This window comes from Micromys minutus, assembly GCF_963924665.1.
Source record: "Micromys minutus genome assembly, chromosome: 11".
Taxonomy (NCBI): Eukaryota; Metazoa; Chordata; class Mammalia; order Rodentia; family Muridae; genus Micromys; species Micromys minutus.
The window spans coordinates 41105912-41133722 of record NC_137980.1 but is presented as its reverse complement, the minus strand read 5'-3'; the positions used below and the strand labels follow the sequence as shown (position 1 = coordinate 41133722).

General features: G+C 47.9%; 1 pseudogene across 1 annotated transcript in view; it reads right to left on the bottom strand.

Moving 5' to 3' along the window:
- Positions 1 to 15217, bottom strand: part of LOC308427408 (rho-related GTP-binding protein RhoG-like) — a 31272-nt pseudogene extending 16055 nt beyond the window's left edge. Inside the window, exon 1 of the transcript in view lies at positions 15074 to 15217. The product of the transcript in view is annotated as a rho-related GTP-binding protein RhoG-like (transcript). The remainder of the gene's footprint in view (positions 1 to 15073) is intronic.
- Between the last annotated feature and the right edge of the window lie 12594 nt (positions 15218 to 27811).

Below are 27811 nucleotides of genomic sequence, written 5' to 3'. Positions count from 1 at the left end.
ATTTGATGGTCACTGTAGCTGATTTTTACTAAGCATTTACTATGTGACAGGCGTACTACCTCATTTAACCCTCATATTGACCCAAGGAGGCAGGCGCTGTTGTAAGCCCATTTTAGAGAGGGGAGAATGAAGGTAGAGCCCCTGTGGTGGGATGGGAAGGCCGAGAACCGTGGCTTGGAAACAGCATTTCCCCTCCTCGGGTTCCAGTTCTGCAGACTGTCTGTCCTAGGCAGTCTTGTGGCATCTGTGGCTCATTCTTCCTAATAATCAAAGCACACAGGGAAGAAATTGGAGAACTCTCTTTCTATTGTGTTTGTTAAAAACAGTTCGAGCCTGCAGGTCGAGGCTGTGTCTACAAACTAAGCTAACAGGCCATTTTCAGAGCCTATTTAGATTTCCAGAAAAATTGAAAGGGTTTCCAATCCCCTGAGGGAACTCCTCGAAGCTCCTGGGTCCCTCGTGACAAGTGAGCTCTTACCTTAGTCTATCTTGTCATTGTTTATGTTCACATGGCCGATGGCTGTCACCGGTGTCTGTCACACAGAACAGTTTCCCGTCCTAAACATCCCCACCTTTTACCCACTCATCCTTCCTCCCTTCAGATCCCCGACTCCCAAGGCTTTGCTTGATGTCCGGAAATTCAACTGCCTGCCTCACTCAATCCCTAAAACGGGTTTCTTTTTCTCCCGCCCACCTACTGAAGGGTATCTTGGGTGCTTCCAAACTTACATCTTTACAATTAGAATTTATTTTTCTTCTTGTTCTTTTGGATTTGTTCTCTCTCCCTTCCTTCCTTTCTTCCTTCTTTGCTTCCTTTCTTCCATCCTTCCTTCCTTCCTTCCTTTCTTTCTTTTTTTCTTTCTTTCTTTCTTTCTTTCTTTCTTTCTTTCTTTCTTTCTTTCTTTCTTTCTTTTGAAAAAGGTTTCTCTGTGCAGCCCTAGCCAGCCTGGAACTCAGAGATCTGCCTGCTTCTGCCTCCAGAGTACAGGGACTAAAGCCATGTTCCACCACAACCAGCTAGGGTTTATCTTTTTTTTCTTTTTCACTTTCTCTTCTAGATGCAGGAAGTAATGACATCAGGTCAGTATAGATTAGGGAAACACAGAAAAGTACAGAGCACAAAATCAAAATCTCCTCAAATGCTTCTACTAAGGCTGAGGAGGAGGTGTGTATGAAACTTTCTCCTTTCATTCATCCATCTATCCCTTCTTCCCATGACTACCCACAGAGGGGCCACTACATTCAAACATAGTCCAGGGCATTTCTGAGAACTATTTCCTGGGAGAGACTGGACAAATGAAAACCTAGTTGTTCAATGAGTCCTATGAAGAGAAAAGTAATGGCTATTGTTTATTGTGGACTTTCGGCACCAGGCATACTTGTAAGAACTCTGTGTCCACTGAGGCCACTGGGGAGTGAGCCCATCTTTAGACTCTACTCTTACAGATGGGAAAAATAAATTCTTTTTTTTTAAAAAAAAAAATTGTATTGGATATTCTGTGCACTTACATTTCAGATGTTATCTCTTTCCCCCAATCCCATCACCCCGCCCTCTCCCATTGCCTCCATGAAGGTGCTCCCTCTCCCAAGCATCCTCTCCCACATCAGCACCTTGGCGTTCCCCTACACTGGGGAAACAAGCCTTCGTTGGACCAAAGTCCTCTCCTCCCATTGATGCCAGACAATGCTGTCCTCTGCTGCATGTGCACCTGGAGCCGTGGGTCTCTCCATGAGAACTCACTGGTTGGTGTTTAGTCTCTGAGAGCTGTGGTGGGTTTGGTTATTGGTCATGTTGTTCTTCTCATGGGGTTGCAGACCCTTTCAGCTCCTTCAGTCCTTTCTCTGGCTCCCTCATTGGGGTTCTCGTGTTCAGTCTGAAAGCTGTGTTCTAAGAAGTGAAATGAGGTCTCTAAGTTTGGAAGAGGAAAAAGTAGGATTTGCATCTAGATCACAGGTCTGTGCTTGTGGCCTGGTGTCAAGTCAGGCGGTCATTTCAGACCCGGATCTACAGCTTCTAACCCTCTGTGTTCGGCCCTGTGCTTCTAAGGGTCTAAGAAGCCCTGCTTTCTTTTAGGCTCCCTCCAGATTCACAGCTGTGGGTGAGGTAAAAGTATGGAGTTCCTGCCACAGAGAGGCTGAGCCAGGATCCCCAGAGTTCCCTTGCTGGCTCTGGTCTAATCTAGTGGGCTGTGGTTCAAAGAAGAAAAAAAAAAAAGCTATCTCAAAAACTAAGCTAGAGAGCCATAGAAGATACACTCAACCTTGACCTTTGATCTCTACATGAGTGTGTGTGCTCACACATATACACCACACACACACACACACACACATAGAGTAAATTAAAAATCAGTGGGCAAAACCAGAATGAGAAGTGCCAGGTAAATTGTTGCCAGGCAGTTTTCTGGCTGTGGATTCTGAGCTAATGGCAACTCATACCTTAAGTTCAAGCTTACACCACTCTCGACGGTCATACACACAGGGACTGGGTGGCTCCAGATCCACAGAGCTAAAACCCCCACTACCAGCATGTCCAGGTGCACCCTGGGCAAGTGCGTGCCCAGATGTGTGGCTGCAGCTCTTACAGGTGCCAAAGGTGGCCAGAGTCAGAGCACGGGGTTCTGCTCCTGTGCCGTGCAAGCCATGGATTGGGGGGGGGGGTGAGCTCTCCTGGGGTTGGGGAGAGTGAGAAGCAGGATTTGAGAACGGCTCGGCTTGCTCTCTCCCCGCAAGAGGTGTGACACGTGAGGCCCAAGGCGGTGGCTTTTAGCAGCTCCCCACGTAGGGCTTAAAATAACTTCTGGTTTAAAAAGAAAAAAAATAATAAAGAAAAGAGAAAAGTTAGAAGAAAAAAAAAGGAAAGGGAGCTCCCACTGCCACCCACCCAGCCCACCAAGAATGCTGAGCTACGCTCCCCGCCAGCCTCTGCCCACAGCAACTCTCCCCAACTAATGACGGGTAAGGAAGGAGTGGTTTCCAGAGCCGAGGGACTTCAAAATGCTTCCTTAAATAGAGGCTCAGAGAGGGAAAGAGGATTGTCCAATGTAACCCAGCCACCCAGGGGCAAAAGCAGATCAGGGACAGTCGAGGCAGGAGGGTCTCAGGCTTGAGCCCATACAGTATGGTCAGCAGAACCAAGCTGGGCCCCATGGGAACGAGGTCAAGGGCTCCGTCTCACTCCACACAGGCAGATTCTGACATTGTCATGAAAAGCTATGGCACCTTGTGAACACTCTGGTGTGCACGGTCAATATGAAGCTTCACGTGACATGTATAACATATCACACATGTATGAAGCATGTGTGACAGAGTAACCACACCCACAGGAGTGAAGACATCCTAAGGAGACACTTTATGCTATAGGGTCAAGTGTCTCCTGGCTTTGGCTATAGGACTATGGAGATAATGAACTCCAAGAAACTGGAATCTCCCCAGGAATCCTGTGCGGGAGAAGGTGCCAGCCGGTGGGGAACTTGTCTCCTGGAAGGAGATTTCACACAGATCACCTGGCAGGACAAACCAGAACATAGTGGGGGGGTCAACGGTGGGCAGAACCAGATCCTGACCTCAGCTCTGCAGACTCTTGCCCATTACCTGAACCTAAACCTCACATTGGAACCCCAAAGTTGGACTTGGGGGAGGAGGATCACTAGATCTCTTTTTGTTTCTTTCCCAGTGTGCCACACTGAATAAGCCCTCTTCCTCTGCCTTTCACTACAGCTTGCCTCTCTGACTGGTTACGAGCAGGTAGTGGTCCAGGCTGCGATCCTAAGAACCCTCATAATGACTCGGTGTGTTCTTCTGCTCTTAGGAAAAGAATGTGGCAACCTAATGGTCATGGCTACAAACACTGGGTACCATGAGGCAGGGAACACCACAGAGTGCTAGGGACTGTGGTGAACTGGATGGACCACCCCAGGGCCCTGTTACAGTTCAGGGTTCACCCTACTGAACTTTCCCACACACTGAGCCTGTTACCCGGTGAGTTCCTATCACACACACCCTTCTAATCAGTCGTTTGCCTCCCTCATACACGAGGGGCCTGGAGTGAAAGCATTTGCCTACCTATTTAGTAGCTGAGCAGGATTCAAACCCAGGCCTTTCCCCCCCCCCAAAAAAAAACTACCGTTACAATGAGGCTGCCAGTACCACAGAATCTGTCCCCGGCTTTTATTTGTTAATCTCTTCAGTGTGACTGAATACCTCCAAACCTCCCCGCACAGAAGCACAGAACTTGAGGTTCAGTCACGTTCCCAGTTGGAGACTCTATAGCTCATCGCAGCAGAGGGGCCATGGTGTCAGAGGCGTGGGCTGCTGCTTACTCATGTGTGGCTGGCCAGGAATTGCTTAGGGGTCTGGAAGCTCAGTGGGCTTTTGATCCTCTAGTCCCACCCCATCTATGGCTGCCTGTCTGCCAATCAGGCCTCACCTCTAAAAGGTTCTACAACGTCCCCAGACAGTATTACTACAGGGATAATAAACACAGGACTTGGTGGGGACGTTCCCATTCAAACCATAGTATGGCTCCCTCTGTGTTGCAGTAATATTAAAAATGAAAGGCTTACCTCTATATCGGGCCCACAGTCTCACTTCGTGGGCACCGCTTCTAGTATGGAGCCGGCACCCGGACTCTGTCGCTCAATCCAAGCCACCCCCGATTTCACTCCACCCACATGACTGACTCCAACCCAGGTAAAATTGCCGACCTGCCCAGCACAAACATGGCTCTAAGGCCCAATAGCTTTTCATACAGGTTTATATATCAAACGCTCAATCCACAGACCCTCTACACAATAAGATTACATCAAATGGACAAAGATACAAACTGCCCTTCTATAATACCTATATATAAAACCTATAAAATCCTTATAATGTTCATAGCTACCTAACACCAGTTAAGTCCACCTGGATCCGATTCACCCTTCTCGATCTCTGTCTTGTTCCTCCTCTCTCCCTTCCCCTCACATCTGCCACTCTCCACCTCCCTTCCCCTGCCCAATCAGCAGCTATCACCTTTATTTTACTAATTAAAATGGGAAGGTTCAGATGAAGTCACCTTCGTAAGTATGTAACTAAGCAGCCCTTCTTGGGGAAGTGGAATTAAGATCAAAATCAAATGGCTACAGGACCATCTACACCTATGCGTTCTTTCTTTTTTTTTTTTTTTTTTTCTTTCTTTCTATGTGCTCTTTAGGACCCCAGAAAAGGTATGTGTACATATGTGAATATGTGTGTGTGTGAGTGGGTGTTTACATACGTGCAGGAAGACAGGGTGGTGTGCATTTGTGGTGAAGGAGTGTGTTTACTATGGCCAGAGTTTTGTTAGGTGCTCTGACAGGGAAAGGTGTTCTCGGTCATTCTCAGTACTGAAGAAATCAGGAGCTCCCTTAGGGCAGTCGGATGACAAAGCCGGATGTGATGGTTAAAGTGTGGCCCGTGGCAGGAAGTATCATTATCTGTTCATCTAAACTGGGGACCCAAGAGAGGCTCAGGCATGGCCCTGTCCCTTGCTCTGGCTCTGGGGAGGCCATGGTCTTAGAAAATGGTGGATGGTCTTGGATGCCATGCTCACGGAACACAGGGAGGGATTTCATCTAGACTTGGGGTGGGGTGGAGGGAGCATCAGGGAGGATGAAACCTGAGGCTGAGCATGAAGCAGATGACAAATGGTCAACAAAGGGACAGCTTGTGAGAGAACTTCGAAGCTGGGGCAGAGAGCTGAGCATCACAGCAAGGGACAGCAGCAGGGCCAGGAGGAGGAAGCCAGGGAGCTGACCAGGGCTTGAGCTCCAGGGCTGTTGGAAGGCCAGTAAGAGGGCAAAGGCAGAATGCTAACCACAGCTGGTGCCCAGGGGCTTGGCACATTTATGTGACAACAGGAAGGCGATTTCATTCATATGCAGGAGGGTGAAGTAGCCGGGGTTTGGTTACGGTTATACAGCTGTAATCCCAGTCCTTGGGAAGTGGATTCTGGAGGGTCAGGAAATCAGTTATCTTCAGCTACATAGCACATTTGAGGCTAGCCTGAGCTATGTGAGACTCTAAAACACAGGAAGAAAAGAGAAAGGAAAGGGCTGGAGAGATGGCTCAGTGGTTAAGAACACGGATTGTTCTTCCAAAGGTCTTGAGTTCAAATCCCAGCAACCACATGGTGACTCACAACCATCTGTAATGAGATCTGATGCCCTCTTCTGTTGTGTCTGAAGACAGCTACAGTGCGCTTATATATAATAAATAAATAAATATTCTAAAAAAGAGAGAAAGAAGGTCAAAGGTCAAAGGCGTTGTCCTGCCTGGCTGGGGAGAAGAGGCTGTATGACAGAAAGACTTGTGCTATGGAACTCAATGGACCCCCAGAGAGTTTGAATTGCCTCAGGAACCTATGCTGGAGGGCGAAGGCTGAAGGTCTGTGTCAGCTAGAGGGGGGCTTGTCTCCCTCCCAGGAAGAGATTCTACCCAGTCTGATAGCTTGTGAAACCACCTGACAGAGGAGAAGATGGTGATGGCGGGTCAGTGATGGGCGAGGCCAGGCCTTGAGTAGAACGATCTGTTATGAAACCTTCTGCCCTCAGCTTAAACCAAAACTTGATGTCAAATCAGAAGAAGGACTTAAGGTGGGGGTCCCTAGACCCTTTCTATTTGCTCCTCTTCCAAACATGGCCTCTTTAAACACATCCTCTTTTGCCTTTCAGTCTCGTTTGTCTCTTTAAGTGACAAGTAGAGGAAAGATGCTCGAGCCTAGCTTGCTGAAGTTCCCAGGGCTCAGATTCTGAGACTAACCAACAATCAGAGCAGCAACCAGCTCTGGGGCTGGACCAGGGCAGCAGCCTCATTGTCAGTCATGCGGAGAGTCTGTTCCAGTATGCAGTTAGGGATGTATGGTGGTTCACTTCTGTCCTACCAGAGATGGGACAGTATAAAGAAGGGGAAGTTAGCATTCAGCTGTGCTTGGGACACAACACAAGCAGTGGCCCCTCCCCTTCCATTGACACCCAGCTGAGTGACAGTCTCTGAGTCCCCAGCTAATCTCTCACCTGGGAAGTGACTTATATTAAAGAGGTATTGGTAACCACTCATGAAACTCCCACCCACTACCCCGCATGCCCCCACACTCCCCACACCCCAGCCTCTAGTCTGGGAATCAGAGAGCCTGGCTTCATCTTGTGCTGTGATTCCCCACCTAACCCAAAAGGTACAAGAACAGACCCCACTTTTGCCAAAGCCTCTAATTTTTCCCTCCCCTCTCAATATTTATTTCATGTATGTGGGCACACTGTAGCTGTCTTCAGACACACCAGAAGAGGGCATCAGATCCCATTACAGATGGTTGTGAGCCACCATGTGGTTGCTGGGGTTTAAACTCAGGGCCTCTGGACGAGCAGTCAGTGCTCTAACCACTGAGCCATCTCTCCAGCCCCTAATTTCTCTCTTCAGTGCTTGCTGTGCTGTCTCTGGTGCTGGGGTCTGACCACTGCGGAGCCCCATCATGTCATTGTCTTTCTGTCTGTCTACAGCATTAACACTTCTTCTAGTGAAACAAGACAGATAGAGAGACAGACTCCATCTCTCTTCAGGATTGTGGCATTTAATGGAGCTAGAGGACGTGTGTATAGACATAGGGAGCAATCAGAAAGGTACAGCTACGTTTGTGGTTTGACTGGGAGCAGAGTGAGTTGTTTTTGACACTGGGGGTATATTGTTTCTGCAGATGATGTAGACCAGTAAGGCAGGAGTGGGGAATGGGTGGGGACTGAGGGGGAGTGCCAAGCAATTCCTTATGGGTAGGAGCCTGACTCAATTCCTCATGACCTGAGATTATAACCCAACACATCTCAGCATCACTCTTGAACGTCTATCCTAAACCTTTCCGAAGGCTGAGGCAGGAGGCTTGCTGAAAGCTCCAGGCCAGTCTCAAAGCAAGCAAAGTCAAGGGCTGGGCTGGAGATAGAGTTCAGCTGAAGTGTTTGCCTTCCCAGGGAGCCTGTGATAATGCCGAGTGGACAAAAGTGTCATTGGGATGCAGGTCAGCAGAAGGAGGGGGAAGGTGGGATTTAAAAGCTATTACAAGGCGACAGGTAAACTAAATCTTGGGGAAAGATCTGGCTGAGCGAAGGTGAGAGAAGACTAGGAAGCCGGCCCCTGGAGCACGGAGGTAGTGCTCCTCCTTCAGACAGGGAGCTGAGGAACAGCAAGTGCAGATGCAGAAGCCCTAGTCACCTCCTGTGCCTTCTCACCTCAGGGGACAGAAATGAGTCATTTGGGAGTCTTCCTTCTTTCTCCGCACAAACACACACCTTTGTGAAGGTAGAAATAGATGAGGTGGAGGGGTTGGGGCAGGACAGATTCGGTAATCTTATCCCTCACCTTAAGGCAGAATATCCTTCACTGGTTGCTATGGAGACTCAGGTGGGCAGGATGGATGCCACCAAGGCCTCTAGAGGCAGTGAGTCAGACTAGGATCCACCCTGCAGAGGACAGACTGGAACTCTGGGAAATGAGAGATGGCCGTGGCCGCCAGGGGCTTATCTCACCAACCCATCGCCTCCTGAGAATCAAGAGGAATAGAGCCTGCCTTGTTTTCTCCCCTCCTGGCTGATTGTCAGCCAGGGTCTGCTCTGCAGGGTTGGTAGGCGTGGTGCAAACTGGGAAGCAGTCAGGCCTCCCTCCTGCTAACCCTCAGCGGCTTTTAAACATTATCTCATGAGTTTGCATTTTGTCTTCAGGCTAAGTGGTGAGCACTGTTTAAGGAGCACCGGCCACACAGCTCTGTGATGGACTTGGGAAGCGCTGGAAAGGAAGGTATTATCTTTTCTATAAAGACTCTGAACTCTATGGTGGGGAGACGACTTGGCAGGGGAAAGTGTGGGAATGGAGTTGGGTCCTCAGCACCCAGGTAAATAAGTGCCAGGTAAGTGTGGCGGTCTCCTGTGATCCAGCACAAGGGAGTTGGAGATTTGACCACTGGGTAAACTGGCTAGGTCCTGATTAGTGAGCTCTGGGGCCAGCCAGAGAATCTGCCTCAGTATATAAAATAAAGGGATCAAGGAAGGGACACCAACTTCAGGCAACATCTGTGGACACACTCATACACACACACACACACACACACACCACATCAAAAAGGGCCTGTAGTCCAGATAAGGAAGGAAACTGGGCACAGAAGTTGCAGTATTTTGTTGACATGAGTTCTTTATCTAGCTCCCTCATTCAGCAGAAGCTTCCTGGGAGCCGAAACCATCTCAGCATCCAATTCCAGAACCAAGCAGGAGACAGGAGTGAGTGAACTGGGCACGGCTCATGATCCTGCCATCCCACAGAGGTGGGAGGTAGGCCAGCCTGGGCTACACACTGGGGAAGGGAAGGCGAGGAAGAGACCCAACATCCAGATCATCTTATTGAGGGCCGTCCATTGTATGAAAAACAACGTTCAAAAGGAACTCTTTGTAAAGTGACAGGAGCCAGCTGTGGTGGTACACACCTCTATAAGTGCATAACATCACCGGGTTTCTAAGGAAACAAAAATTCTCACTCTGAACCTTAATGTTTGTGGTGGGGCCTCTCACTGAACAGGAGCTTACTGGTTTGCTAGACTGGCTGGTCAGGGTTGGTCAGTGAGCTCCAGATATCTTCCTGTGTCCACCGCTTCCGGCACTGGAATCACAGGCTGGTCTTCAGCGCACGGAGATCCACTGTGCATATGCCTTTTGTGTACACCTGTGTACATGCACCTTATATCCACCACCCTTTCAACCCTTATTCCACACTGATCCCTTCCAACCACCTGACATTAGGTAGAAAAGCAAGAAGGTTAGAGAGAAGGAGGCATAGACTACTTCCTGCTGACCAGGGGTATTGTGTCCCCTGGGAAAAGTCCAATCTTTATGGTCAAAATATCTCCATCCAGTAATCCAGCACCCCAGCACCCCAGCAACCCAGCAATAGCAAATGCACCATGGCCACCAACCCCACAGGCCCCCTAGGGGCTTTCTCATTTATACCTGTCTCCAGAGTCCTGAATGTAAACTATCTGCAGCTGGCAAAAATCACACCCGCTCTAGAGCATGAGACAATCATAGGTAGCAGCTGCGAACAATCTGCATGTACACATGTATGCACAAGAGCATATTCACCATGCACAGAAACATACGCATATACATACACACATATGCAAAGTCAATACAATATGTTGACTCACAGAACCGAGAAGTGCGGGGCTGGGGGTACTTCACACAGGACTGCGCCCAGAACGGTCAAAGCTTCACTTTCCCCCCCCTGCTGGGAAGGTTGGCCTCCCACCCAGACAGAGTCTCTTTCCTCATGGCCCTTGGTGTCCAGGTCTCTCAGCAGGGACAGCAGATGGAGTTTCTTTTCTCTCCATAGTTTTGGGGGCAGGGCTTGTCCTGGTCGCAACTGGAGCAGTGTGGGCATGTACCAACTCCTGGTGGGAGGGCCAGTGAGTGGCTCTGTGTTGTTTCTCCATTGCTACCAGAATAAACAAGAGAAGCTTAGAGGCAGGAGTAGAGTGTTTTACATTTGAACAACAGGGAGCTAGAATAACCTTTAGGGGTTTCCTTCCTTCCTTCCTTCCTTCCTTCCTTCCTTCCTTCCTTCCGTCCTTCCTTCCTGTCTTCCCTTCTGTCTGCCTGTCTTATTTTGATGTGTATGTGTGTATTCATGTTTGCATGTTCACGTGTATATAAGTGTGCATGTGTGTTGAGGCCCAAAGTTGGTTTAGGAATCATCCTCCATAGCCTTTAGGCCGACTTATTGAGAAAGGGTCTCTTGGTTAAACCCAGAGCTCACTGTTCCAGATAGTCTTGCTAGGCAGATTGCCTGGGAATCTTCTTTGCTTTCTATTTCTGATACTAGAGTTACAGGGAGACGGCCATGCCCATGGCACTGTGTGTGTGTGTGTGTGTGTGTGTGTGCTTGGGGCGTGAACTCCAGTCCTCTGCCTTGTAACTGCTAAGCCATCTCCTCAACCCTGTGCTTTGACAGAGTCTCATGTGATCTAGTCTGCCCTTGAACTCCCTATGTAGCCCTTGCTGGTCCCAGACTCCTGACCCTCCTGCTTCCATTTCCAATCCTGTCTGCTACGCCTGGTTTAGAACTCTTTAAGGTTCACATCTGACCACCTTCCCTGTTCCACTTGGCACCTTGACTCCCTCTCTGAGCCAAGGTGTTCCCTGAGGTTTTGAGGGTCCTAGCAGAGGGACCTGAGTAGCCTGGCCTCCCACATTCTGCCCCTCATCACTCCCTTCAAACAGTGGTTCTCACAGATCCACAAACCACCAGGCAAAGCTGGAGCCTTGGTTTGTTCCCTAATAAAATGGGAATGGCTCATTCACTTGTCTGCCCACATTCCCAGACTTCTCAGTTTTTCTAACAACTGAGTGACACCTCCCATCCACCTTGTCTTCCAGGAAGTGTTAGAGACAACAGAGCTAGAGATGGCCATGTGACCATGCCTGACCAATAAGAGCACACAGCAAGAAGCCTTCTGAATGACCTGTGTTTGGTTCAAGGGAGGCCTGAGCTGAGATTTGTAGGAAATTAAAAACTCTGGGCCCAGGGATGTGTTTAAGTGGGCAGAGGGGCTGGATTCAATCCCTAGCACACGCCTGTAATCTCAGCATGCAGGGGGTAAAGAAGTTCAAGGTTATCCTTAATAGGTTTGAGGATAGCTTGGGCCACAGGAGACCATGTCTCAAAATTACAGTAAGCAGCTAAATAAAAGGCTGTCTATGCTGAGGGCTGAAAGGTGGCAGAAGGCTCAAGCTACATGGAGAGAAACACCTGAGGGGAAGAGGGTCAGAGCCCGAGCCAGGGACAAAGAAAGAGAACTCTCAGGACAGATTTGGGGCCCCGATTCAGCTGTGCCTAAATCCTACTGGAGTTTTGCCCGTCTTTAAATGTTCATTACATTTATTTATATGTGTGCATGCATACACACATGCTGCCACAGGCACATGTCGAGGGTCAGGGGACAGTTTAGAGGCTACAGTTCTCTCTTTCTACACTGTGGGTCTCAGGGATCAAACTCAAGTCATTAGGCTTTATGGCTAGCTCCCTCGCCTATAGAGCCACATCACTGGCCCTCTGGTCTCTCTCTCTCTTGCTAGGGTCTCTTCCTTGCGCAAGCCAATCTGAGATGGGTTTCAGTCTTCTGTAAATAGAAGAACCCATACAGGGCTGCCCAGGAAGGGTTACATAAGACCACGAACTTCGAAGTGTTTAGCCGGAAGCACTCGCCCAAATGGAAGCCATTATTATTAATATTTTATGATTTCATCTTCCACACACAGATTCAAATCTGCTTCCACTTTTAGAATGTTGACTTTTGAAAAACAAAAAGGTTGGACATTTGTGCGGTTGGGGCTGATTCTCATTTGATGGCAGTGTGACTATGCAGGTTGTTTGAACATGGAAATGCTCTGTGATGATTCACTCTGTCTAATGCTTAACTATTCTCACCACCGTCTACCCCCTACCCTCCAAGATGTCAAGATGCACAAGGAAATGCCTAAGTGTTAGCACAGGGCCCACCAGAAGCCTCCTACAGTGTGTGTGTGTGTGTGTATGTGTATATGGATGTATATGTATGTGTTTATATGTGTGTGAGAGAGGATGTGTATTTGTGTTTGTATGTGTGTGTATGGATGTGTGTTTGTATGTGTGTGCATGTGTGGATGTGTGTTTGTATGTATATGTGTGAGAGGATTGTGTTTGTGTATGTGTGTGTGGATGTGTTTGTGTGTGTGGATGTATATTTGTGTGTTTGTATGTGTGTGTATGCATGTGGATGTGTATGTGTGTGAGGATGTGTATGTGTGTGAGGATGTGTATGTGTGTGTGTTTGTGTGAGGATGTGTATGTGTGTGAGGATATGTGTGTGTAAATGTGGATGTATGTGTGTGTGTGTGTGACAATGTACGTGTGTGTATTTAAGCGCTCAATGCATGTGGAAACCACATTCTGATCTCCCTTCCTCAGAGACTCTCCTCTTTATTTTTTGAGTCAGGGATGCTCACTGAACCTGGAGCTGTCTGACTGAGACAGCTTCTTGTCCAGTGAGCTCCAGGGATGCCCAGTCTACCTCCCAAGCACTGGAGACAGCCATGTGTCACACCCTGTCCCTTTATGTGGGCTCTAGAGCTGACACTACAGTCCTTGTGTACAGCCTGTGTGTTGCTGACTGAGCCGTCTCCCCAGGTCCCATGGTGAGTGTGTTTAATATCATCTCTGGTTCTAGCTCTTGGCTCCTCAGCATGAATGCATTTACATGGAAACACTGAACTAGCAAACCACTCCTGTGCCTCTGCTCCTGCTGGTCACCAATCCTTGTTCACTGTGACCCTTGCTGACCCTTGAAGATTCCAGAGTCCTGATCACACACAGTGGAAACAGAGCCAAGTCCTCACCACGTTCAGTCCTGAGGCCCCTGTGTCAAAGTCACGGTCACCCAGACACTCCGGGTGGGGATTTGATAGTCTGCTTTACTGCCCACTGGCTGCCTGCCCTCATCCATGACGGGACATATGGTCTGCCTTTGTTCAGCTTTTTGAATTTTAAAAACCCTCTCTGTTGCAAATTGAATTCCCATGTGGTGCCCATCTTGGGGTAATAAGGGACGGATTTCCTTTCTCCTTCAAACTTCAGCTTTGAGACTCTCAGGGCACACGGTGACTCTCGGTCTGGAAGTGTTCTCTGCTGTCAATCTTTGGAAGGAGAAGCCAAGGGCTCGATTGCGTAATGTAGTTGTTCCATAAATTATTTATTTTAACTCTAAGTCTATAAAGGGCTTAAATGGGTTATAACACACGCGCGCGCACACACACACACACACGGGGGGGGGGATGGAAATCAATGTGTGGGAAAAGTTAAAATAGAAGAGTTGGGGGATACTGTGTTCAGCTGTTGCTAAGAGAGTCCAGAAGTCACAGTGGCCTCAACATCACAGATGTGCATTCTTCTCTTGCATGAATTAAATCCAGAGGGAGGAAGCCCATAGTGCCATGAAACTGAGGGCACAGTTAAGTCCTTCCATTATTCTAAGAAGGTGACATCCACCGCTAAGTTTACCTCATATTCTGCAGGTGCTCAAATGCAGCTATGTTTCAAGCAGCCAAAAAAAAAAAAAAAAAAAAATACCCCTTATTATCCCGTTTTTTTTTTTTTAAAGAACCTTCTTGAATGTTTTAGCCCCAAACTTCCATGTACATGTGCACATATAACTGCGCAGAATATAGTCTTAACTGCAAAAGGAAAAAACTGAGATGAAGCCAGGACCTCAGCTGGTTCACAAAACTCTACCCTAGGGACCTTCAAGGTATCTGACCAAAGAGAAGTTTTATATTCACACACGCACACACACATCCATTACTCGGGGAAGGTAGATGTCTCCTTTCTCCAAAGCAGGTGTTAGGAAGGAAACTGCCCTCAAGGCTGAGTGAGGAAGACACAGCACCATTGAGTGACACTCACGCAGCATGTCTGAAGTTATGAGGTGAGGCTGTGCTGGGATGTACTTCAGAAACTCAGCTTGAGGAAGTGGGCAGATTGTAGCTAGAGCAGATGGCCAGTGACGGCCACTGCACTGAGTGAAGGAGACGGGCTCGCCTTGCCCTTGCCTTAATTTTTCTATATATTTAATTTTTTTTCAACAAAAAGTTCAACCATGCACTCATTTCTTTGCTTTTAAAATGTTCCCTTTTGAGCTGGAGAGATAGCTCAGTAGTTAAGAGCACTGACTGCTCTTCCAGAGGTCCTGAGTTCAAATCCCAGCAACCACATGGTGGCTCACAACCATCACAATGGGATCTGATGCCTTCTTCTGGTGTGTCTGAAGACAGCTACAGTGTGCTCATATAAATAAAATAAGTAAGTCTTTTTTAAAAATAATTAATTAATTAATTAATTAAAATAACATAAAGTGTTCCTTTTCATAAGCCCTTCTTTGAGTTTAACTGGCAGGCAGTTTCTGTCATAATTACTCCCTCAAATTTTCGGCCTTTTAAAAAACCTGCTTTTCTTCTTTATCGATGTATTTTTAATTTCTATCTTGAGATACACGTACCATCAAGTTCACGCTTTCAGAAGGCACCACCACACCACCATGTGGTTCCTCGCTGTTGTGTATCCACTCCCAGGAGCTCTCTGCCCCATCACACTTCCCCACACTCAGTCGGGTGCCTTCCCCCGGCCCCGTACGACCCTGCATGGTCTCAACTCACCCAAGCATCTTTCTGTGGAGTTCTAGAGTCACTGCCTTTCGCTACCACCTACTTTCTTTAACATAACGCTTTCAAGGTTCATAACCTCATAGCTCAGGTCAGTGTTTCCTGTCTCTCACACCAAAGTGGTCCTCGTTACTCATATTACTGTTTGGTGGGGCAGGTCATAGGTGGTTTCTAACTGGGGGCTATAGTGAGTAGCAATATCACAAACCTTCATTGGCAAGTTTCCTGGGTGTGTGTGAGCGGGGTTAGGGTAAGCAAACAGGGTATGTGGTAGGGCAGAACTTGATGGTGTGTGTGTTCTTTTAAGACAGAGTCTCTCCACGTACCAGGTCGTTGTTGGTTCTCTGGGCTCTAACTCTGTCTCCTCATGTGTGCATGGTAAATAATGCTAGAATAAATACTTACCACTTAAGGAATGTGTGAGCAGGAAGGAAGTCATGAGTGTGGGAAGGCTTTTGTTATGGGATGCCATCTGATATCACTGAATACTGCCAGGGCTGTGGAGCCACTGGAATGCTCTTCCTTGCTGGTGGGACACAGAACCTTAAAGCCACTGAAGAAACCCCTTTGGAAGCTTCTTTTTTGGGTTTTTCTCTTTTTCTCCGTGTAGTCTTGGGTGTCCTAGAATTCAATCTGTAGAGCGGGCTGACCCCAAACTCACAGAGCTCTTTCTGTCTAACTCTGCCTCCCAGGTGCTGGGATTGACGGTGTATGCCACCACTGCCCTTCTAGAAAAATGATGCATACCTGTACCATCCCGCTCAGCCAACAATTATCTTCTTTAACTTGATGTTTACTATCCCTTTCCCAAAAAAAGAGAGAGCTGGTCAGTATGGAAGATTCTAGAGCAGAGAGATAAATGTGTGTGGCCACTCACACTCACAATGGTAACTTGCCATTATACATTTGTTGGAACCCATAGAAGGCACAATCCCAATGCCCACTTTGGCAGCATGCACACTAAAATTGGGACAATTCAGAGAAGATTCTCATGGTCCCTGTGCAAGGATAACCTGACATCTAGAAAGCTGTCCACATTAAAAATATATTTACTTATGTATTTATTTTGGTTTATGTATCTGGGTGTTTTGCCTTCATGCATATCTGTGCGCCACATGCATGCAATGCCTGAGGAGGCCAGAAGATAGCCTGGGGTTCCAGCAGGTTGTGAGCCACCGTGTGGGTGCTGGGAATTGAACTTAGGTTCTCTGGAACAGCAGCCAGTGTTCTTAACAGCTGTGCCATCTCTCGAGCCACAGCTGCCCCCATTGTAACAAAAGGATCCAATATGCAAAATGGACCTGCACCTGCACTTGGACTTTCAGTAACTCCATTGCGTCACTGTGGGACCCTTGTGGTGTCCTGGGTCTCACTGAGGTTTAGACTCCAGCATTGGAATGGCACTTCCTGTGTAACCTTCTGTACAGACTGCTCAGTCTTGCTATGAGCCCTGAGAAGACAGGCCGCTGAAAATAGGCTTGTTGGAAGAAATTCCAGAAGCCTCTAGCATCTGGCCAGGTGAGTGGCAGTGTGTGGCAGTGTGTGGCAGTGTGTGGCAGTGTTTCTGTTTGGCTCTGTCTCCAGACACTGGTCATCCCAAGACAGGGCCTCTCACTTCTTTCCCCCTGAACCCAAGGCACTTGCTTAATAGATGAAAGAGAAGCCCGTTTCACCACAGACGCAGGACCTGCCCTTTGGGAGCCAGCAGCCCCTGTCTGGCCGCTGTTTAGCTGGATCTGCCCCCAGCAGCATGTACTGAAATGGCTGTGTGACTTATAGCCTGCCTCCTCAGGCCTTGCCATGGAACATCCCAGGAAGTTAGGCCCAGATGAGACAATCCTCAAAGGAACAAACAAACTTTGGGCTAGGATTGCAGTCCAGACCCAGGTGCTAATCCACTGGCTGTGCCCCAGGCTTCAGTGGATTACACAATGGTTAGAGCACATTCAGGCGGGGAACGCTAGAGATGAGAGCCACATCTTTTAAACACAGAACTTTCCAGAAGTCTATGGAAGAGCTATGTTTAGGTCATTTTGTAGGTGAGGGAACTGAGGCACAGTCAAGCTAAATGAGCAACCCAGAAGTTTTCCAGCTAACAGATGTCAGGGCCGGGTTGTTGTATATTTAATTTTTTTTTCAATAAAAAGTTCAACCATGCACTCATTTCTTTGCTTTTAAAATATTCCCTTTGAGACTGGAGAGACAGCTCAGTGGTTAAGAGCACTAACTGGTCTTCCAGAGGTTCCTGAGTTTAAATCCCAGCAAGCACATAGTGGCTCACAACCATCTGCAATGGGACCTGATGCCCTCTTCTGGCGTGTCTGAGGACGGCTACAGTGTACTCACATACATAAGAAATGTCAGCAGGAGGACCAGGAGGTGATCCCTGTCTACACTGTGAGTTAAATGCCAGACTGGGCCTTATCAAAAACAACAAACAAACAAACAAACAAAAACCCAAGTATTGGTGACAGGTTTGTCAGGAATCATCATTCCTGAGGAACATCAAGGAAGAAATAGGAGCCAGAGAAACAAAGAGAGAAGGCAGGGGACTTACCCAAAGTCCCACGACAGACAGCATAGACTCTAGAGCACATGTCCCGAGTTCAAGTCCCAGCTCCGTTATCGACCCCCTGTATGACCTTTGGAAATTTAACTCCTTTATGTCTCCATTACCCCATCTTTGAGTTCTTCTGAGAGGCAGTACAACATGTGGAAAGCATTCCATGGTCTTGATTTAAAATGTTAAGTGTTTTCCTCGGGAGTACCGACGTACCCATTTCCATGCCTACGGCATGTGTGGCTTCACAGAGACCATCCATCCTGGAGCTGCTGACAAGTCCTCGCCGTTTGTACCAATTCCTAAAATCTGGCAGCTCAACCAGGCCTTTGCATGCAGAAGGCTCAACGCACATTGTCACTGCGGCTGTAGTCCAATGCTAAGCTAGTGACTGTTGTTGGGACCGGGAGTAGCTCAGTTGGTGGATTGCATGCATAAAGAAAGCCCGAGCTCAGCCCCCCACCCCATCACAGAATTAAGTCCTAGTGTCACGCATCTGCGATATCCCTGCAAGTGGGGATGGAAAGCTGGGGGATGGGGAGTTCAGGGCTAACCTTAGCTATATTAGTGATATTGAGCCCAGGCTAGGCTATGTCCGATACTGTCTTTTTTTTTTTTAAAGGATTTATTTATTTATTATTATAAGTACACTGTAGCGGTCTTCAGACAGACACGCCAGAAGAGGGCATCAGATCTCATTACAGATGTTTGTGAGCCACCATATGGTTTCTGGGATTTGAACTCAGGACCTCTGGAAGAGCGGCCAGTGCTCTTAACTGCTGAGCCATCTCTCTAGCCCTCAGATTCTACCTTAAAAGCGGGGGTGGTGGGCCTTTATAAATAGGGCTGCGGAAGTAGCCTGGTGGTAGAGCGCTTGGTTCCATCCAGAGCTGCTTCCGCTAAAAGTTTCATAAAGACGTCCCACAGAGCAACGAGGAAAAACCAGAAAACAGCATCACAAAGTGACAGGACTGGGGAAATATTCGGCATCCTATACAGACAAAGGATTAGTGCCCAAGGTATATAAAGAACTACAGACTTTTTGGATGGGAGATGGAGGTGGGGAGAAGGGATTTAACAAAGCCCAATGCATTCTGGGCCAGCTTCTATCACAGGGTTGAAAGCCAGAGCTGTGGGTTCCGTGGTACAAAAAAAAAACAAAAACAAAAAAACAAAACAAAAGAAACCTGAAGTGTCCACTGCGACAGGATGTGGAGAGAGAGCCAGGCAGTTCCCGGAGAGGAAAAGCAGATGTCGGAGAGCACATGAGATGAGGTGCCTCGGCCTCGATGGTTGTGAAATCCGCACAGTGGACAGGCCAGAGACAATCAGGAAACAACATCGTAGGTTCCTGCAAGCTGACACTGTCTTTCGGAGGGAAAGTTTCAGTTTTATGAAATTAAAATTGCAGTCTCCTCAGTTGGAATATTCCCCACCACCACTTCTCTTTCTCTTTCTTGCCTCCTTTTAAAAAATCTTTTGACGTTTACTCTATGCGTAAGGGTGTTTTGCTGGCATATATGTCTTTGTGCGACTGATACTTGTGGAGCTACGTAGGAAGAGGACGTCAGATCCCTTGGGACTGAATTTGCAGTTTCAAGCCACCATGAGTTGGGAACTGAGTCCCGGATTTCTGTAAGAACAGCCAGTGCTCTTAGCTACTGAGCCACCTCTCCAGCCCTGTCTTTTTTTAAAGACAAGATCTCAACCAAGCACACATTTTTAATCCCAGTATTCAGGAGGCAGAGGCAGAGGCAGGCAGATCTCTTTAAGATCTGGTCTACACATTGAGGTCCAGGCCTGCCAAGGCTACATAGTCAGACTCTGCCTCAAAACAACAAGCACAAAAACAAAACCCACCAAACAAGCAAACAAGCAATGTCTCCTGTATCTCAAGTTGATCTCAAACTTGCAATGTAGCCAAGACTGGACTCAAATACCTGTCCTTCCTTTGGGTTATTTCACCTCCTGTCACTCAGGGAAACATATCCACTTAGGCAGTGCTGATAGTGACTTTGTGAAGGCAATAACTGAAGATGCTCCAGACACCCAGAGGAACTGACGGATAAGCCAGTCATAAAGGTCAAGCAGCCAGAATGCTTTTATGTTTTTATGGTAAATCTGCACTAGTAATTTGTACCAGAGAGGGAAAGGAGCATTGTAATGCATGCCACTGTGCCGCCACAAGCAATTTACCACTGAAGCTGGCTGACCAACAGCTCCAGGGTGCCTCTGCCCGAGTCTCCCAGACTCACTCTGGGTGGCACTGTGCCCCAGGCTAGAGGAGGAATAACTCTGAGAACTTCTCTGAGCTCTGGGACCTTCTCCTGCCAACTCTTCTCTGCGTAGACTGGATAGCCTTCCCTGGAACTGTCACCCACACGTCCCCTGGGAGTGAGGCAAGCATAGCCACCTCTGTGGGCCTGAGCAGAACAGGCCTGCCAGGCAAGATTTTGCTTCCTTTTTGTAACCTTTAAGGGCAGTATACTATTCTCCCAAGCTGCCCTCCCCTCCAGGAGAAGGTAAGCATCTTTTCCATGTTGCCTGGTCCTGCATCCCAGGGTAGCATTTCAAGACAGCAAGGCCTCTCCCTCTTCTGTATCCACAAGCCGCTCCTCACAGGCAAGCCATCCCTTAATTCTGAGACAGGGGCAGTTCCTCTAAGATCCCTCAGCTCCAATCACAGCTCCTTTTAGCAGGAATCCCTTTCTCCCAAACAGTCCCAGAGTCTCAACCTGAGCTGGCCTAGGATGTGAGTCTTGTTAATGTCCCATGGCCAGTAAAGAACATGGGGTCGGCCATTTTCCTGCTTCTGCATCTTCTGGGAGTATTTCAGAGATGGGAAGGTTTCTGGAAGGTGGGATAGCCTGCAGTCTCCCGGAAGGGTTGGAGTCCTAACATCAACCTAATGCATGCTGTGTGACTGTGGGAATTCATTCTGCTTCTCTGAGCCTTGAGCTGTCTCCATCTTAACCCTTGCAGAGTTGCTGCAGGGACAGTGGGACAATGTGAACTTGCACTTGGCTCCCTGCTGAGGGCCTGGCATAAGGAGGGACCCTCCAAGGTTGCCATTCTAGAAACAGAAAGAAAGCTTTCCCAGAAGAAATCAGTGGGGAATTGAAAGGGACCTGAAGAGAAGAGGAAGTAACAAGTGTGGTCAGTGGCAGCTGTGAGAGGAAAGAGGGACTTTCTCCAGGGAGGGGGCCTGCCAACTGAGGACCAAGATGCACATGAACAGTGGAGGGGACAAGCCTTGGGAAGAATGTGATCTGTAACAAGGCACCCTGGGTGGCTCACTCTTTTTAAGTTCCTTGGGTTTGAGGCAGGTATCCAAAACACTCCCCACACCTGTGTCACTGAGGACACTTAAGAAGCCAGACCAGTCTCTTCCTGGGGCTGACTGGGGTTCTCTGGGACTGTCCTGGATTGGAGCATCTGTCCACCACATCCATGGTTTCTGTAGATGTCAGCAGCACCCTGCCCCATACATGACAACCAAAAGCAGCTCTAGAGGGAGGTTCTTACATTATTAAGAAGTTGAGCTCAGGGCTCGAGAGATGGCTCAGTGGTTAAGAGCCCTGGTTGCTGCTCTTCCAGAGGTCCTGACTCCAAATCCCAGCAAACACACGGTGGCTTACAACCATCTGTAATGAGATCTGATGCCCTCTTCTGGTATGTCTGAAGACAACTACAGTGTACTCATATATAATAAATAAATAACTTTTAAAAAAAGAAGAAGAACTTGAGCTCATAGCTGGAGAGATGGATCAGCAGATAAGAGCACTGACTGCTCTTCCAGAGGTCCTGGGTTCAATTCCCAGCAACCACATGGTGGCTCAGAGACCATTTATAACTGAAGTCCTATAAGATCCAATTCCCTCTTCTGGTGTGTAGATGTACATTCAGTGTACTCATATTTAAAACAACAACAACAAAAACAAAACAAAACAAAACAAAAAAAAAAAACCAACCAACAAGAACAACTTGGGCTCTAAATCTAATTAAGCCTCACAGTCAATGTGGGACCATAATGACAGCAATGCTTCTGTGCCGTTGCTATGAATGGCAGCCATGAGGACTGGCCTCCTTTGTGGCACATTTGAGCATTCACCGTGTGCTAATGGCTGTCGGTGCTGTGTGCATCAGCTGGTCCAGCCCTACAGCCCTTCCCGTGTGGGCAATGCCAGCGCCAACACCGACATACTTATCCTCATGAGGACACTCATTCCAGATTTGAATTTGACCAGTAGCTCCCCAGGGCTTACAGAAGACCAAGAGGAGACAGCTCTGGTGGAAGGAAGTGAGTGAAGGGGGGAATGTGGGTGCTTACCTCTTTTCTGGAGCGATGGCTCAGAGGTTAAAAGTACTGCTGCTCTCCCAGAGGTCCTGAGTTCAATTCCCAACACCCCCATGGTGGCTCACAACCATTTATAACTTAAGTCCTATAGTATCCAATTCCCTCTTATGGTGTACAAATATACATGCAGACAAAACATCCACATACATACATATATACATAATACATACATCTTTTTTTTTTAAGTAGAGGAACTGGAGAGATGGCTCAATAGTTAAGAGCCCTGGCTGTTCTTCTAGAGGACCCAGGTTCAATTCCCCAAACCCACACAGCCACACGGCAGCTCACGGCGCTCTATAACTTCAGTTCCAGGGGATCTGGTGCCCTCATACACACACGGGTAGTAAGATTTTTGGTTTCTTTAAAAAACAAAGCAAAAACAGAAATAGGGATGTGCTTTCATTTAAATCCCAGGTGTGGGGAAGCGGGGCTGATTCGGATTGTCCACAGCCTTGAGCGGTAGCAGGGATAGGATTCTGCCAGCTGCAGATAGTTCTTGTGATTGTGTGGCATTTGGAATTCTGGGAACTTTTTAGAGGTTATATAAATGCTTGGACCTGGAGAGGCATGGTTGGTTGTTGGTTGTTGCTGGTTGATGTTGGTCATGGTTTGTTAAGTAGTCATGTACTAGTAAAGATCAAACTCACCCCAAGGAACTCAACACCCCTAATCAGCAGGAAGTAGTCACCCCTTTTCTGACCCCTGACTTTATTCAGAGATCTTTCTTTTCCTCTATTCATTTTTCTCCCTTATCTAGTGTTAGGGGGTTGAAAGGGTGGAAGAAAGAAAAACCCACAAAGTAGCCAAAGACAGCTACATACATGCGGGGTGGAAAAAAAAAAAAAAACAATGCATATAAAAATAAATACAACTTTAAAAAGTTGCCTCTTCATGCACACATGCGTGTGCATTGCATGCATATGTGTAACGAATGTGCATGCATATGTGTGTGGGCATTGTGCATCTGTGCATGTCCAGATATGAACATTTGTGTGCATGTATGAGGTCTTCGGTAGCTGGTGTATCACAGCTTTGACATGACATTCCCCCATGCATCCCTCCCTTAGGCTTCCAAAGTTCCAGCTTCCATCACAGGACCCCAGGTTAGCTCGACTTTGCAGCTTCTCTTGGTCCCCATACCTCACCTCATGCTGCCCCACCCCAGGGCAGGTATCCCTCCTCCAGCTGGTTGGCATCTGTTTGTTGCCTCACTTCTGCCACCTATGGGGCAGTCCCTAAATTACATCCTGTGGGGTTCTGCTTCTCTCCTTGACTAGAGGTTAGCTTCCTAGGACCTGGCGACAGATCAAAATTATGAACTCTCGGCGACACGTGGAACAGAGCAGCTAGCCACGGAAATGCGTGCCTGGCTGTCAGAACTTCTGACTACCAGTGAGAAAAATAACACAATACTTTAAGAGGCAAGAGAGGATCAGTGGGAGTTTTGTTGTTGTGGTTGTTGGTTTTTAAAGTTCGAGGATGGACTGGGTTGACCAAGAACCCCAGATCTTCCGTCAGGATATAAGCATGTAGCCCCTTGTTCTGTGCGAGCTTCATATTCTCTCTCTCTCCCTGTGTGGGTGTGTGTGCGTGCATGTGTGTGTTCATGCACACACCCACGTATTACATGTATATGACAGAGATCATCAGTGGGTGTATATCCTTTATCACTCTCCCCCTTATCTTTTGAGACAGCGTCTCTCAGTGAGTATGGGTCTCATCGCTTGGCTAACCTGGCTGGCCACTGTTAGTCTGCAGCACTACGTCAGCTTTTTACACGCATGCACGCAGGGAATCCACACCCGGGTTCTTGTGCTTTCATGGGAAGCTCTGTCCTCGCCAGCCGCCCCCCACCAGCCACTTCTCTACGACGCAAGCCCTCCCTGGCCACAAGAGATGATGGCAGCAGCAACTGTCTCAGTACAGAGACCTCGTCCGTCGTTCCCAATCCGGAGGGACTCCCAGGTGGGATTCTTGAGGGTCAGCATGGCTTGTGGGCCTGCTCCTGAGCGAATTGCTGTGTCCTGTAAGATGGGTTCATTCTCTCCTTATGAAAAGACCGTGGTATTTTATACCACACCAAATTGGCCATCCAAGCTGTTCTTGCCCCAATGGTTTCCTAGCCACACCTCCATCTCTCCAACAGGCCCCACAACCCCCCCCCCCCCCCCCCGTCCATTAGACCAAAGATCCTGATCCTCTCCCAGCCTTTTTAACACTAATGGAGCTGGAGAGATGGCTCAGCCATTAAGAGCACTTACTGCTTTTGCAAAGGACCCCGATTTAGTTCCCAGCACCCCCACACAGCTCACAGTCACGTGTAACTTCAACTCCAGGGTAACCAAAGCCCCTTTGCAGTCTTCTCTCTCCTCAGACACAAACAAAGCAAACTTTGTCTCCATACTATGCCCGAGGCTGGGTTATGGCTCTGTGAAGCCCTGCCGCCATCTGCTTAGCATAGCTGCTCCATGAGTATGTGCTTTGGGATCCAGCTGTGGTTCCAATTCCTCCGCTTCCTCCCTCTCGGGGACCACAAACCACTGTGCACTAGGCTAGAAGGATGAAGCCAAGCCCGGAATGGGTGAGTTCGGCAGGATCCAGGTGGGGGTGCTTTTCTAAGGATCCAAACGTTACAGCTCTTTTAGGTGAGGGCCTCGCTGATGATTTTCAGTGAGACACCTCTGAGACTCTGGGAAGAGCTTAGTGTGTGCATATTTCTTTATTCTGGGTGGGCTTGTACGCATACACTTTATTCGGGTGAACTATAGTTTTAGGGAAGGGGTGGGAATATCCAGGGTGGGCAAAGGTCATTGGCTGAAGGCGAAGGAACTAAGGTGCCTTGTTAGTGGGGGGGAGCATTTGATGAATCTCGGGTGCAGGGCTATGTGAGGTGCTGGGAACCAAACTCAGGTCATCTGTAAGAGCAGTGCACCTCTGTGAGCTAGCTCTACTGAGCCCTCTCTCTGGCCTCACTTCATTCCCACTCAGTGGACAAATGATGACCGGTCTCTCAGCTGTACCACATTCCATTTGCTCATTGATCTTAGCTCACAGTGGACATGTGGGACCTTAGTACTGTCTCTCTACTTGGAATAAATAACCTTGCATGAGCATTTGGGTATGAGAGTCTCTATCTCACACTCAGTTCTCTTGGCCAAATAGTCAGGAGTAAGATGGCTGTATCATATGGCAATCCAGTGGTTGTGTTTTTTAAGATTTATTGATTTATCATATATAAGTACACTGTAGCTGTTTTCAGACACACCAGAAGAGGGCGTCAGTTCTCATTACAGATGGCTGTGAGCCACCATGTGGCTGCTGGGATTTGAACTCTGAAAGAGCACTGACTTCTCTTAACCACTGAGCCATCTAGCCAGCCCATTTATTTTCTTTGAAATAAGGATTTTATTTTATGTACATTGGTATTTTGCCTGCATGTATGTGTGTCTGTGTGAGGGTTCAGATCCCCTGAAACTGGAGTTACAGACAGTTGTGAGCTGCCATGTGGTTGCTGGAAATTGAATTTGGGTCCCTCTGGAGGAGCAGCCAGTGTTCTTAGCTGCTGAGCCATCTCTCCAGCCCAAATCTAGGGTTTTCTGATATCAGTTCTTCTTTGGGGTTCATGCTAAGCATCAAGGGGCAATAGTCTCTAGCCTTTTTGATATCTCAAAGTCAGTAGCAATTCTTAAAAATAAAATGCATGCCTGGATAATCCATTTTTTATATGGACAAGTCAGAGCTTGGAGGAGAACAAACCTGGAGAACAAGCAGAAATGTTTGTACAGTCTGGGCATGGTGATGCAAACCTTTAATCCCAGTACTTGGGGAGTCAGAGGCAGGTGAATCTCTGTGAGTTTGAGGATAGCCTGGTCTACATCATGAGTTCCAAGAGAGGCTAGCCTGGTCTACATCATGAGTTCTAAGACATAGTGAGACCCTGCCTCAAAAAAAAAAAAAAAAAAAAAAAAAAAAAGAAGGAAAGAAAGAAAAAGAAAAATATTTACATTTAAACTGTCTTACACTAGGATTTCACAATGACTGAATATGGAAAAACAGAACATGTGGGGTGGAGTGGTCTGGCCTTTGGATGTTACAGGCAGAAAGATCTAGAGTTCATGGCCAGCCTTGGGCACATATCTTGAGAAAAGTCAGGACTACAGAAGACCTGTCTAACAAGATGAAAAAACAAAATGTTTAAACAGAACCGTTTCTAGCCAGAGTCTCAGGGACCTCAGGCTGGTCTCCAGATTTCTGTGGAGCTGGGGGTGACCTCAAAGCTGACCCTCCTGCTTCAACTTCCCCAGTGCTGGGATCCCGGGCCTCAGTTTATTTCATGTTGGAGGACCAAGTTCGGGTCATTCTGCTCGCTAGGCAAGGACCCCCCCAGTTGAGCCACATCTAGCGCCTTGGAAATAGAATGTTTTACACCAGATCAGTATCCGGTCACCAGTGTAAAATGAAAACTTGAGACAGCATTCAACGTTTACAAAAGTTTAGCCGCGTGACTGTTTTTCCCAAAGTACCGTGACGTTGGAAAACTAACACAGGACAAAGGGGCATCTTCATGGACGATGGATGGTCTGCAGAGGGTGGGGGCAGGTGGATGACGCCCAGTTCTAAGAAATCTGAGATGCAGGAAAAAATTCTTAATGTTCCGGCCCTTTTAAGGCTCTCAGCAGGGTACAAAGGCAGGGTAGCTGCTTTCAAGAAGACTTGGAGAGAGCAGGAGGCCAAAGACAGTTCTTTGTGGGTGCTGGGGGCAGGGATCAGGCCTGCGGCAAAACTTCTTAGAGACTCAACCAGCAGAGATGAACTCCACGCCCACAGTCTGGAAGACAATTTAGCAGACCGAAGAGGACCTGCAGCTCCTACAATCTAGGTACTTTTGGAGCAGAGTCTGTTGCCAGTAATGGATTCCATTTGGGGTGTCAGTGAAGACAGTGGGAGGAAGGGAGGTTGCAACCCTCACTTAGGTCCCAGTAGATTCCATGACTTCAACTCGAGTCACTTACAGTGTGCAGGTGGAGGGGGGGATAGCTGGGGCTTTGGAGTCACTATAAAAGGGCAAAAGAAAGACCCACTAGGACAGCGGACACTTCCAGGAACATGTGCCTTCCCTCAAGTCCCCAAGAAGCTTGGGAAATAGTGGGAGGGTTGCAGCTCTCACAGTGAGGCAATCAACTTCTCAAGGATTGGGCCAAACAAGTCACCGGTGATGGACAGGTGTCCTAGGGAAAATACCATTTGGCTCCTCACCTAAGGCTACCAAGCAGGATCAGTAAGTACTGGTCTTCTGGACTGCGAAGTGAGCTCAGGAATCAGGAGATATTTTGTTCTGTGCACTGAACAGGTCAGTACCAAACCTTTCCTCACACATGATGTGAAGTCAGATTTCATTCTGGTTCTTAAATGGCTCTTGAGCTGGAGTCTAAGGGAAAAGAAGTCCAGAACCTTTAGCCCTTTTAAAAGTAAAACCAGATGAGAAGTGGGCTGATACTACTGGGGCACTTGCGCCCTCTGGTGGACACAATAAAATGGCGTTGAGGTGGAGAAGAAAAAAAAAAAAAAAAAAAAAAAAAAAAACGGGAGTAGCAATAGCTTCCTTTCCTATTCTAGCAATGACAAAGGTGAGCTGCTGGGGGACATTGCTTCTGACAG